This window comes from Protopterus annectens, chromosome 10.part0 (genome assembly GCF_019279795.1).
Source record: "Protopterus annectens isolate FY-2018-M chromosome 10.part0, PAN1.0, whole genome shotgun sequence".
NCBI lineage: Eukaryota > Metazoa > Chordata > Ceratodontiformes > Protopteridae > Protopterus > Protopterus annectens.
In genome coordinates this window covers 1284148391-1284160556 of record NC_056744.1, presented here as the reverse complement: position 1 = coordinate 1284160556, position 12166 = coordinate 1284148391, and positions in this window count along the sequence as shown.

Here is a 12166-nt window from a genome sequence, read left to right as displayed (position 1 = left end):
AGCTGGCCATGGCACCGGGTCCCAGCATGTCTGGGGCCCAATCTGGAACCTCCCTGTCCATTGGTCCTGCACCACCTTTAGGGTGGAACCAACTCAGGGGATGAAGCTCGCCCCCCTGGGAGCAGGCGCAGACAGGAACATGTCACCCGTCGCCAGGTCCGGGTCGTGGTGTGTAGCAAGCTCAACCAGCATCTTGGTGATCTGCTATGCCAGCTTGAGGGCCATGTGTCATGACTAGAGGCTCAGTCTGGCTCTGTGACTCAGCCCCCAGCACAGCCACCTTCAGGGCTGTGAAGGTGCAGTTGTGACTGCCCCTGGGTGGGGATCTCAGTAACACTGTTTCCACTAGGGGGCTCATGGGCTTCTGATTTCCCAACACCCCTCCCCATCAAGGTGTTTACCCCTCACATGTGTCACATATTGCCCCTGTATGTGTCTTGTATGTATTGTCTGTTAACCTATCCAACCTACCTCCACAAATATACCTACTATCCCTCCCCAACATCCCACTCTCACCTGAAAAACAAAAGAAAAAAGGGCTATCTGTTCCCCCCCAAAAAAATCTTGCCCCATACATAGCTGTCCATTTCGCACATGTCCACTGGACACATGTATTCAGGTCTAATTGGCATCAACTTATTATTGTTGTCCTCACCCCTCTCCAGGGGTTTGAGTGTCCAACTCTACCTACAAATTCAGTGTATATGCACAGCTGTTGTTGTAGAAGAAATGGGTAGCTATGGATCTTCCCTACACCCTTCCTGCACATCTCTAGCTATTTTCCCTACTGTCTTTTCTTCTTTGTGCCCCTTTTTCACCACTTTCCTATCAACCCTTTTTCTTTTCTTTTAAAGAAATTAGCTCGGGGTAAGTGGGAGTAAGCACTTTTAAGCAGCAATAAGCGGGTTTAAACCTGTTTGCACAGGGGTAAGCAATGCCTACACAGGTTAAGCAATTTAGAAGCCAACTGATTATAAGAAACAATAACCGGAAGTTAGCAGTGCTTAGCTCCGTGCAAACCCGCTTACAACTACTCAAAAGTGCCTTAATCACTCTGTATCCAACTGCCCTTGTTCTGCCCAGCAACAAACTAAACAGCCTCTGCTAGGCTCGAACCCAGGATGCTGCACACCATAGCCAAAGTGATTTGCCACTAAGCTATGTCAGACATACATAGCTCTTGTGTTTATACAAACATATCAAACAGCCCAGTCATTCAACAGTACAGGGAATGTATTCCAATATGTTGATGTATGTGTTTGTGCATATATATTAATATCTAAACAGATAAAACATATATATATATATATATATATATATATATATATATATATATATATATATATATATATATATATATATATACACATGACATACAGCTGTAGATAACAATGGGAACATAAAAACATATATGTCCACATGCACCGTTAACGGGTTTCAGAGGCCCCAATCAACATACATCTTGTACGAATAGGTATACCCCCCACAGCCAAACACGTCTTCCCTGCAGTGCACTATCAACTGTTACAGATGCCTTAACCAGGCCCTGACACAACATGGGCACACAATGTTTACAGTACTCCATCCCACCTGTATGATTCCAGGCTGGTATCAGTAACATATCATGCAGTACAGTCTGGGTCCCATAGGGAATGTACAATATGGAAGCTATCAACATCCCTAGGATACATATACACAGACACATATATGCAGATACAGATATATATATATATATATATATATATATATATATATATATATATATATATATATATATATATATATACATCTATATAGATATATATGTAACTACATATACACACGCAGAGATATGTATAGTAAAATACATATGTAGAAGGTGCACACAATATGGAACAGCCACTATGCCTACAGTTACCACCTTAACAACTGGACACTGTATGAGCCACCCATACAAATGACAATCATTGCCTGCAACATATACCCACAGAGAGGTCAAAGGATATCACACCACACACAGGTTTGCATAAATGGGGAAACTTTATTTGTGTACTATTAAAGTTGTATATGCCACGTCACATAGCTGTTTAGACACTGACATCCATATAAACAGAGTAATGCAACTGTGAAGCAGTTATTGTAATACAGTAGTCCAGGAAGGTTTACAAATGTTGCTGTCCAGGCCGAGGCCTTCAAGTAGTACAATAGTAAAGTCAGACTGGGCCACAGAATACCAAACAATAAACAGTAAGTAATGCACATGTATAGTTCATCAGCCTCTATCTACACTCTGTACACAGTTCCTAGGGGGTAAAGAACTCAGTTGACACAATGGGATGTAACTGTTACATAACAAGGCATAACTGGCACCATCACAAGCACACTGACAGACAGAACAGTCTATATGGCAGGAGGCGGTAGGCCTGCATTTACCCAAGGTGGATTGTATGGTAATGTACATCCAGATAGCTTAAGACAGCATAGACATGGTGCGTGTGGGTGGTCACATCTGCTTTTATCATGTGCCCAATTGGCTACTGACAGACATCCTAAGGACATCATAGGACAGTACCACTGCTAGTATGTAATGCTCCTGTGGACTACAGCAGAGATATTGGCCAATATATGTGGACAGTCTGACACACTTTGGACAGTCCAGAGGTATACACAGAACCACTTAGTGCAAGACATGTGGACCAAGCCTGGCAATGTGGATGTTCACAGCCATGTAGATGGATATAACACATAACTACTGGTACACATTTGCCCCCATAGGTTATGCATTCACACACCCCTGTCTGTCCTGACACATGATAACTGCTGGTACGGAGGTGCCATGGCCACATATCAGCCATTAGATATTGACATACATCTGTACAGCATCCCACTGCTCTGTCTGACATGCATGACTGTTATGGTGGCCCAGCAGCAGTACATCTGGCAAATATCTGGACATCACATCTCATTGGGTAAGTACACTAAGCTGATAGGCATGTAACAATGCACTGTGCAGGCTATAGGCAGACTGGATCAACACTGGCCTACACTTCCTATGGGGGAATGCACATGTACCAGCATGTATAGCAGGCTTTACAGGCATATCACAGCACAGAGTATGATACACCTGTGTGAAAGTGCATAACCACAACCAATGTGAACACAGCCACAGCAACAAATGGTAAGCTAGTGTAATATTATAGTATATGGACTATCTGCGCAACACCATCCTCACATGTGCCACTCGCACACTAACCCTACATATACTGGGCCGCTCCACAGTGTTGTCTGAAGCTGGTCTGTGGTATGGGACATGTGTGTGTATGGCCCTACAAATGTGTAAGCCAGTAGGGTAACATACAGTGGAACAGCATGTAACATCAGCTAGAACAGGACCATCAACAATGATATCTACCACAGTCTGTACACAGGCCAAAGTACATATGAGCAATACACACAGTGTCAACAATCACCATGAGTACACAGACCTCAATACTGTACACACAACCGCAGAATGCCCAGGTTATGTCATAAATTGCAACCCCTACTACATATAACGTGTAGTAGTCTGATATCTCACTGGCTTGTTATCAGATATGATGACACTAATTATGGTGTACAGCATATATGCACCTCTTACTGCATGACATATATACAAAGGTTGACAGAGTTGTGGCTGGAGGCACATACACAGCACCAATATTGACATGTTGCTGTGATACCCTCATGCATTTACTGTTGTAACAGGGTTTGTTGCAACATATTTCCTATGAGGGATATGAAGTCAGTAACTCTCACGGCTGTCACCATCTACAGACTGCAATCCTCACACTACCTTCTGCAGTTCACAGACAGGTGCTCTGTGGGTAACACATAAAACAAAAGGCACCACACACTGCCCAGTCTGCAGAAGACCCTACAAATGGGGGTTTCCTCATAAACATAGCACTGACATGGCAGCTATTAAAACATGTAGGACAGCCATATCCACACACACCCTGTTAAACCAACAGTACCCCAAATGCAGTATAACAGCACTTACAGTCTGTAGTCAGGTCAGCACATCACCCTCCTGTGTGTTGCCCTGTTTCCACAGAGTATGTTCTTAGAGGTAGATCCCCAATCCATCTGAGATGCTGTTTGTCAAACAACGGATTGAGTTCCTGCTCACAGTGAATGTAAAGGCCCAACACCAACATGATGTTCCTAGATATTGGAGTGTGTTTCCATTCAATTGGCTATGGGAACATTACCACAGCTGTTCCACATGTAATCAGCTAGATGAGGGCTGCAATTCATGCAGAGGCCATCAGCTGATCATGAGCAATACTTAAAATACACATGCTGCTGCCTAAGCACAGCAGGTGTAAGTCTCCACATTCACCAGAGAGGGAGTGAGAGAGACAGACAGAGGCAAATAATAGTCAGGGAGGGGTGGGAGAGTAAACCATAAGCATGTTTGTGTCACACACCTACCAGTACAGGGTATCAAACCCCTGATGATTATGTAGTGCTATCACATGTCTATGCAGTTATTGGATGCACCACATAGGTTACATGTTGAGGAGCCCTCAAAACATATATGTGCTGGTGAGTGACATTTGCAACAGGGATATGGTAGCTATATGGTAGGTCTAGTACATGTGCCTGTCCGCATGAACAGGTGCTAGCATCAACACAGCCACACTCTCACAGGGACGCACACACATTGACAGACTTGGCAGGGCCAGGAATACAAATCATCACTAGTGAGATTGCCACAACATGTTACAGTGCAGGTATCACATGCACCACAGGGTTCATATAGAGGTTATATGGAAAAAGGGTATGCTGAGGTGTCTAACATCAGACAGCATGCTTCAGTATGCCAATGGAGGTTGTAATGACTGTGAATGTGGTCATACAAATCATACAACACACACACACAGACACAGGGTGCCAGTACTGACATGAATGGGTGCATTGCTGCACAGGTGTGTCGTGGTCAACTGTGCCAGATGGCTATACAAGGCTAGGTGATGGGTATACCTTGGCATCAGGCCACATGACAATGGTCTTCATTGTGGCTCAGTGGTGTAGTGTATGGATCTGACCACACAGGTGGGTATTGCATTCACCATCCAGTCACCTGGGTGGCTATTGCATTTGGCCAATGCTGTGCATTGCTTGCCATGTATGTGTTCCTTAGTCCATGACATGGACAGTGTCTAGGATGTGCACACCTCCCACATGTATGTACAGTGACATGTGGAACTATACCTGGGGTATCTGGCCCATGTTATGTACACAGACTATTGTCATCAGATGTGCCAGTCCTGGCCTCCTCTGATGGGAACTGTTAATGGATGGCAGGTTGATCCAGCACTTACATTGATAGCATGATACCTGTGTTCCCTGGTGTCAGTGACATCTATCCATATAGGGTGTGTTTTCAGGCATGCTATGCCCTTTGTGGGTCACATTTGAAGGCATGACAGGTGTTGAGGGTGTCCAGTGGGGAACATGGGATAGGTGCACTGTCGACATGTACGTACCTATTGGACTGATGGTTGGGGTGCCATGCCCAGTGTAGCCCACTGCAATCACACCATGGTTACTATCAGTGGGCAATATGCAGGGTACTACCAACATAGTGGCTGTTGCCCAGGCAAGTATGTGTGTGTGTGTGTGTGTGTGTGTGTGTGTGTGTGTGTGTGTGTGTGTGTGTGTGTGTGTGTGTGTGTGTGTGTGTGTGTGTGTGTGTGTGTGAGGGTGTGTGTATGAGACATGGGTTGAGAGCATTATCTGGGTAATACTATGGTATATCACTTTCTTCGCCTGGCCTTGATGTCAAATGTAGGGGTATGGATATGCAACCCAGCCTCTCGGCTATTTCACGTCTGTTATCCCTGTATGGTGGACATTGTGATATATAGTAGGGCCACCATTTAAGAAATTTGCAAAACCCACTCCCCATTGACTCCAATTGCTACACAGTCACACCCACCTTCACACATGATATGAATTACAAACACAGACACACACACACCTGTCATGTCTGGGATTAGAACTCCTATCTAACTAGTTTATTACATACAGCACTACATAGTTACAGGATGCGCCACAGAGATTACTGGAGTATTCCTTCCCCAAAGGTGTATTTCACAGTGAATGACATCAGCAGGATTGCCAAAGTAGGGCATTTGAAGTGTAGTAAATGTGACTAGCCTAAAATGCATTGCTCCCTACACAGGCATAGAAACACACACAAAAAATCCACAACTGCAATGTGTGGGGATAGAACCCCTACCAGAGTTCTATATCACACTACAACATGAAGCAGTTATAGGATGCACCACAGGGATAACTGGAGTACTCCTTCCCCAAAGGTGTATTTCACAGTGAATGACATCAGCAGGATTGCCAAATTAGGGCATTTGAAGTGTAGTGAGTGTAACTAGCCTAAAATGCATTGCTCCCTACACATAGAAACACACACAAAACATCCCCAGCTGCCATGTGTGAGGGTAGAACTCCTACCAGAGTTCTATATCACATTACAGCATGAAGCAGTTATAGGACACACCACAGGGATAACTGGAGTACTCCTTCCGCAAAGGTGTATTTCACAGTGAATGACATCAGCAACCTTGCCAAAGTAGGGCATTTGAATTGTAGGGAGTGTGACTAGCCTAAAAAGCACTGCTGTCTACACAGACAGAGAAAGAAACACACACACACACACACACACACACACACACACACACACACACACACACACACACACACACACACACACACACACACACACACAGTTCCCAAGTCTGGGATTAGAGCTCCTACCTAACTATTTTATCACACCACAGCAGTACACAGTTATAGGACATGACACAGAGATTACTGGGCTACAGCCTTCCCAAAGGTGTATCTCAAGGTGGATGACATCAGCAGCCTTGCAAAAGTAGGGCATTTGAATTGTGGGGAGTGTGACTAGCCTAAAAAGCATTGCTTTCTACACAGACAAACAGACACACACACACACACACACACACACACACACACACACACACACACACACACACACTGGTTAAGTCTGGGATTAGAACTCCTACCTATTTTATCACACTACAGCAGCTCACACTTATAGGATGCACCATGGAGATTACTGGGATACAGCCTTCCCAAACTGTATTTAACAGTGGATGACCTCAGCAGGCTTGTCATAGTAGGGCTATTGAGAGGCCAGTGTGTGTGTGCATGGGCCATAACCCATTCATCTAGGAGTTGACACACCACATGCGGGCACACACAGGGCCATATTCCACAGGTACGTGTATACAGCTGCTAGATGACTACTTCCTTGTACAGTCATGTTGCACAGCCAGCGCTTGCACCACATAGTTGGTACTGCTGACAGATACCGTTGGCTAGTGTCTACAGTGAGTGTCATCTGAACCTCATGTGGTTGTAGCCATTTGGCTGTGTGCTGGGTGGGACAGGCCTGGATGGCTCCTTGTCACAGTCACTCTCTTCCACACATCTATGTACATTTACTTTTGGCTTATTATAGTGTGGTGTCTTTGGATATATGTCTGTATTCCTATCCACTGTGTGTGCAAAGCATGTGTGGTGCATACTGAGAAGTGTCTGCACTAACATCTGCAACTGCCAGATATGTCTGGTCCACTGTTATCTGCAGACATGTGAGCATGCTCAGTATAACCTTTCAGTATGTTGTTCTCTGACATTGCCTTCATTTCTCTATGTGTATGAGCATGCCCAGTATGCCCTTCTGTATTGCATGTGTGGATCAATTCCAGGTAGTTTGTACTCCAGTGCAGACCTTTGTGTTGTACACTTACAGATAGCAAACTGTTTCTGCAGGGTATCCGTCGATCATTTGGCAATATGGGGACATGTACAGGGGATAGTGTGCACTGAAGGTGATTTTGTCTGTGCTGCTCAAGCTACATGGTACTGCTGTTAGCAGAGATACTCAGACATGTGTACTGTTAAATACTGTGATGTTTTCTGTCCTCATGTATGATAAGGTGGACATTCCTCCTCACAGTGATGTCTTGGGGGACAAGGGTGACTGCAGCTGTGTGTGGTATTGTGGGCAGATGCTTACATATTCATGGTAGGTTATGCCATCCTGGTAGGTGTGCTGCAGACACTTACTGTTGGGTCTGTGTATCCGGTTCAGCACCTTGATACAGTGTTGGCAGGGGATCCCATACATGTACATCCATCAACATGACAGTATAGCCTTATATTGCTATGGCAATACCTCACAGCTGTACAGATTTGCACAGGTTACCCAGAGGCAGAGGCCATGAGTCAGGACATTACCCCTATTGTGGTATACGGACAGGTATGTAGGCACCCATTTATGTATTTACAGCCAGGGATAGTGTGTGCACACAGTGTTGTGTTGGAGCTTGCACATTCTATGCTGCCCACACTCCCACCCTCCCCTCAGTTATTCTCTCCTTTTCTTTACATTATGCATACATTCTTTGGTACTTTCTCTATGGTTATCACCCCATCATGGCTGTGTGTTGGTGTTGGTCAACAATTCATGCAATGGGACATGGTGGACATGTTACTGTGGTTTGTCCACATGGCCTAGCATATGACGTATGTGGAGTGTGTTGTGTTGTTAATTGGGTGTCCAAGACATAACATGCATTGGCAGTAAGTGTGAGACACAGGCCCTTGGCAGAGGCCTATGGACCATTAGCTGTTGATGCGGGCCAGATGTGGCAGGCCATTGCATTCTGTCTGTCCTACAGTCTCAGACCGCCATACAGTATATTCCCCTGGGGTGACAGAGTAGGTGTGCTAGGTTTTCATGCCACTATCTTCTATCAGCCTTGATCGGAGGTGTGGTTGCTGGCAGGGTGCTACTTACAGCTGGTGACACACCTGCATGAAACACCTGCACTGCATGCTGCATTCTTTCGCTATTGCCATATACAGCTGGGGTCATATTGTAACCATTCCCCACAGCAGGGGTACAACCAGAGAGGTACCTGTGGGTGGTGTTTGCGTGAGCTGCATGCATGTGTGCTATAGGCACTAGGCAGACTTGGAATACTGAAACAGGTACCTGCAAAAACAGGAATGCAGGCAAGAGAGCTTGAGGCATGCACACAGTAGTAGTTTCCAAAGTTTATTCTTCAGACTTTGCTTCAAACAAATGATAAAAACAATAAAAAACAGTAACCATAAAGCACTTTTCGTCTCACCCCTTAGTGAAACTTCATCAGACAGTTGCAACAAGAATGTTTCAAACAGTATTGTTTTTATCGTTTGTTTGAAGCAAAGTCTGAAGAATAAACTTTGGAAACTACTACTGTGTGCATGCCTCAAGCCCTCTTGCCTGCATTCCTGTTTCTGCTATAGACACTACTTGTATCTGACACACATATATGCATTGGGCATTCCAGTTATGCTTGCATGTGCAGGTACATCAGTTGTTTCCCAATATATCAGTCCTACATCCTTTGTCATCTGCTAGAGTTTAGGCAGACAACACCAGTATCCCCTACTACAGGACCAAATAATGTGATGCATACCTGTTTTTACTATTCCAAGGGTGTGTCCATTTCACAGTGACACAATATATACTGTATGTCTGGGGTACTTTCACTGTGTACTCCTTGTATATCTAGCCCAGCAGTCATGCCATGTCAGTCTTTCAGATGGTGACACATATTACCACCATACATTTGCAATGGCTTACTGCTATCTTGTGTTATACTGGTGGGTATTGTGTTTGGCACTGCAGTTGTGGGGACTTGGCCCTGTCATCAGCAGTAGTGGGCAATGGCCACCAGGTCTTACCTCAACATGCATACATACCGACCACCCTCACACAATATAAAACACACCCCAACCTAACACACACATACCTGCATATTGTGTAGAAGCTACAACCTATCCTGCTACCTTGGCCACCTCTGTGCATCTGTGCTCCACTGGTACTATACCTACACATACATGTTTCTACATTTCTACATAGGGTTGTGGGGGCACACCCGACTGTTACAGCATGTGTACATCGGATTGGGAGGGCACACCAGACTGTTACTACATACATACATAGGGTTGGGGGGTGCACAACTGTTTCTACATTCCTACACAGGATTGGGGGGACACACCTGACTATTTCTACATTTCTACATGTGATTGGGGGGCACACCTGACTGTTTCTACATTTCTACACAGGATTAGGGGGCACACCTGACTGTTTCTACATTTCTACACAGGATTGGGGGGGGCCACAACTGATTGTTACTACATTTCTACACAGGATTGGGGGGGCACACCTGACTGTTATTACATTTCTACGTAGGATGGTGGGGCACACCTGACACTTGTACACATTTGCTATGACTGTACTGGTATGTCAGATACTCCATTTCATTCTGTACTTTAACCTATCATGCTGGCTAGAGGCATATCAGTGTACTACAGGTCTTAGCTTTGATTGGCCTACATATTAGTTTCTGAGTTCCTACCCTTCAAAACTAAGATCCCACAGCTTGACCTGCTGTAATCTGTCTGTGTAGGCCTGGGGGGAGGATACACATAGGCATCATTCAGAGGCCATAGCACAGCCTTTGTTTGTGTTTGTCTACACCTGTCCTGCTGGCTGTGACTGTTGTTGGGCATGTGAACCCCCCCTGACTTGCATGTATGAGTCACTTACCTTGTGGGTGTCCCAGTATTAAGGGTGGTGCTGCAGGGCTGGCTATGTCGGATGCACATAGTACACTCCCTACACATGTTTGGCATCCCTTTTACTGTATGTGAGAGTCAGAGAGAGGTGTTATTCCCTGGGTCCCTCCTGTGTCAGTGTATGTGCTATGCGTTTCCTCTTTGCCAAGGCCAGGGCATACTGGGCATGCCTCCTTCTGCCTACTGCAGCAGGCTCAGGTTGTTCTGCCTCCAAGTCACTCTTTGCCTGTGCAGGCCTTGGCAATGGTGCGGGGCTGTGTGGCCCTTCCCTATGCTGTTCCTGCTGCAGCTGTTTCCACAGGATCATATTGTGTAGCATGGCACATACGATGACAATTTGGAAACATGTAGCTGGTGAGTACTGCAAGGCTCCACCAGATGTGTCCAGGCATTGGAACCATGACTTGAGCATCCCAAACACACGTTCTATTATAATTTGTGTCTGTACGTGCACCTCATTATGAAGTTCTTGTTCGGGTGTGTGTGCATTTCTGATGGGTGTCTTCAGCCATGGCTCCAGTGCATATCCTGCATCCCCACTAGGTGACCGTGAGGGATGTCCCCATTGGTAAATCTCTGATACAGCTGCATCAGATGCCAGATGTGGGAACTATAATAGCTTCCAGGGCAGCCGGCGTACACATTTATTGTTATGCCCTGGGGATCGCACATGACCTGTCAGTTGATGGAGGGTAAGCCCTTGCAGTTGATGTAGACCCTACCCCACTCACTGGGTGGTGCTTTGATGCATATGTGCATGCAGTCTATAGCACCCACTACCTTAGGGTATTCTTCTATTTGGTAGAACAGTTGCATATTGCTGGCCAACGCCTCACACGTGCTGGGGAAATATACGTGCTCACTGGCATGTGCTGACATAACATCCAGGAACTGGTGGAGTATGCTGGATGCTGATGCCTGCTAGATTCCCATCATATCCCCAGTTGGCCTTTGGAAGGTACCTGTAGCTAGTATTCTTGGGCCTACACATACCTTGGTATCCACTGGGATGGGTTCCCACTTTGTTAGTTCTGTGTGTCAGGCATGGCCAGTACAGCTCAACAATTTGCTGTAGGAGGTCCCTGTCCACCCTATAGCACTCCATTATCTCCAGCTCATATAGCCCCTGGTAGGTTACCCTTTGTCTGTATACTCTTCTCCATCTCCTCACTGTGGGTTGGTCGACAGCAGTCACATCCTCACCACCCTCAGCCTCTTTCACAAGTTGTTGTATGATAGCTATTGCAGCCTCTATCATTTTGTTGTTTTGTCTGTTAAATCTTCCCCACTTGTATACACCGGTGGTGTAGAGTATGGGAAAAACCAGAGTGGAAGGTGTTTGCGTAGTTTATAGTAGTGGTCTAGGCTGGGATGGTCTGCTGCTTGTGTAATTGTCTGATTCTGATTCATTTCACCTGCCAGCTATGCTAGTTCTCCTTGATTAACTTCTTACTACTGTTTTCCC